We start from the raw sequence: 2448 nt of genomic DNA, 5'->3' as shown, positions 1-2448 counted from the left end.
CATGTCTATAAGTCAACAAACACAGGCTTAGTGGCTGAACATAGTGATCATTCCTGAATTGCATCCATGTTGGGTAAGATAACATATGAGATCCCCTTTCTTTAATATTTTTTCAGTACCAGCCTAGTCATACTCTCCTTGGATGAATGTCAATTTTAAATTCATACCATTTTACTGTAGTACACATTTAAAGAAAATGGTTAAACTCAAGACTGAGACAAGGAAGACATCACTTTGCTCTTTTAGTGATCACATCATAAAATCAAATTAAAAACACTTGTAATTATTTAACTATTTCTCTGCCCACTTCATAGCTTTCTGCATATATAAATATCAGACAATATTTAATTGATTAAGAAATGTAATTTCTTCCAAATACAATATTCACATTTAAAAAAAAAAAGCAATGGCTGTCGATTTAATTTCAACTTTTGGTGACCCTATGTACGTCAGAGAAGAATTGTGTTCCATGAGGTTTTCAATGATTGATTTTTCTGAAGTAAACTCCTAGGACTTTTTTCTAAATTTTAATGTATCTGAGTGCATTTCTTAAAATAAGAAATAGTGTATGGGAAGAAAAAATAGGTATAGCAAACCTAAACCAACAGAGTACATGAGCCTGCTTTGCTTCTGAAGAATAACTGTGCTAAGAACCAGTCATTTCCTTTATAAGAGAGTATTTCTCAATTCAATGACAGAGGGAAATATTAGCATCCACCAGTAGCTCTGCAAATACAGCTCTATAGCTTTGAATTCATAAAAACCTTTAGGATGGCCTTTTTTTTATTAGCTAGTCAAAATGTCAGCCACACAAAATGTATATTTGCTGTATTGTAAAGTTGTATAACTATACAAAATTATTAGATAAATAATTAAGTATATGATACAATCATTGATCATTAACTTGGAATAAACTGTGTATGGTTTTTTGAGCAGCCGAATTTAGGACAACAAATTATTCCAACATAGTATAAACTTTTAAACTTCGTATTAGCAGTAGTGCTTGCAGAAGGTAACACTGGTACTCTAATGAGTTTTTCTAGGAGATCTTCCTCAAACTCAGGAGTTGACTGCTCAGTCTTCTCATTGCCATCTTCATGTCCTTGTTCCTCAACGTATAGATGGCAGGATTCAAGATGGGTGTAATCATGAAGTCCAAAAGAGCAAGAAACTTATCCACTGGCACTGTGGGAAATGGCCACACATACACAAAGATGCATGGTCCAAAGAACAAAACCACCACAGTGACGTGAGCTGACAAAGTAGAGAGGGCCTTGGACAAACCACCTGAAGAGTGTTTCCATACAGTGACCAGGATGAAAATGTAGGAGAAAATCAATAAGAAGAAGGTTCCCATGGAAATGAACCCACTGTTGGCAGTAACCATGAACTCCAGCTTGTAGGTGTCTGTGCAGGCAAGTTTGATAAACCAAGGTAGATTACAGTAAAAGCTGTCTATCTCATTAGGGCCACAAAAATGCAAATGGACAATAAAAGCTACCTGGGTCACTGCATGAATGAGACCAATAAGCCAAGCACCAACCAGAAGCCAAATGCACATGCATGGACTTACAATGGTCAGGTAATGAAGGGGCTTACATATGGCCACATAACGGTCCAAGGCCATGGCTATGAGCAGCACCATCTCAGATCCACCCAGAACATGAAGTACAAAAATCTGGATGACACACCCCTGGAATGATATAGTGTTTTGCCCAGAGTACAAGTCAGAGATCATCTTAGGCACCGTTCAGGTAGAAAAACACAAATCCATAAATGAAAGGTTGGCTAACAAGAAGTACATTGGGGAATGCAAGTGAGAGTCAAAAGTCACTGTAAACACAACCAGGAGGTTGCCCAGAACAATTGTTACATAAAACACTGTAGAGAAGGTAAAGAGGACATGTTGCATTGGTCTAGAGGTAGAAAGTCCCAGGAAAACAAATTCAGACACCTCAGAGTAATTTGCTTCATACATTGACTTTGTTGTTGTGTAAGTGTCCAAAAAAAAGGAAGTGACAAAAGGAAAATATCAGAAAGAAACATCGACAATAACAGATTTTAGCTGTTTTTAAATTTTGTTATAAAAAGTAATCTTCACTAATAGCTAAGAAGTATTTGGAAAAATTCATGAAATTCATTTAACCATTCAACAAATATTCATAATGAACATTTACTATATGCTATAACCTACCAAAAAAAAAAAATTTTTTTTTTTTTTTTTTTTACAACCTATGTTAAGATCTGAGGTAAAACACAGAGCTGACTTCCTGGGGTTTATAGCATAATGGTGGAGCTAACAATAAATAGGCATAAATACAGATGTAACTACGTAAATACAGAGGTAAATTATGATAACATTGAAGGAACAAAATAGAGTATTGTGCACACAGTGTATCTCATCAAAGAAGTGCCTGCCCTGGACTCTGCTAAATACGTTGTTATTAC

The 2448-nt window shown here is 35.5% G+C and overlaps 1 pseudogene; it reads right to left on the bottom strand.

Annotated features, from left to right (window-relative positions):
- Positions 1 to 1039: 1039 nt before the first annotated feature.
- LOC126084386 (olfactory receptor 4F15-like) lies at positions 1040 to 1978 on the bottom strand (annotated as a pseudogene).
- Positions 1979 to 2448: the final 470 nt, after the last annotated feature.

The sequence above is a fragment of the Elephas maximus genome, chromosome 10 (assembly GCF_024166365.1).
Source record: "Elephas maximus indicus isolate mEleMax1 chromosome 10, mEleMax1 primary haplotype, whole genome shotgun sequence".
In the NCBI taxonomy this organism is placed as follows: domain Eukaryota; kingdom Metazoa; phylum Chordata; class Mammalia; order Proboscidea; family Elephantidae; genus Elephas; species Elephas maximus.
Note: the sequence above shows the minus strand (reverse complement) of the source record. Positions and strands in the feature narration are given on the sequence as shown.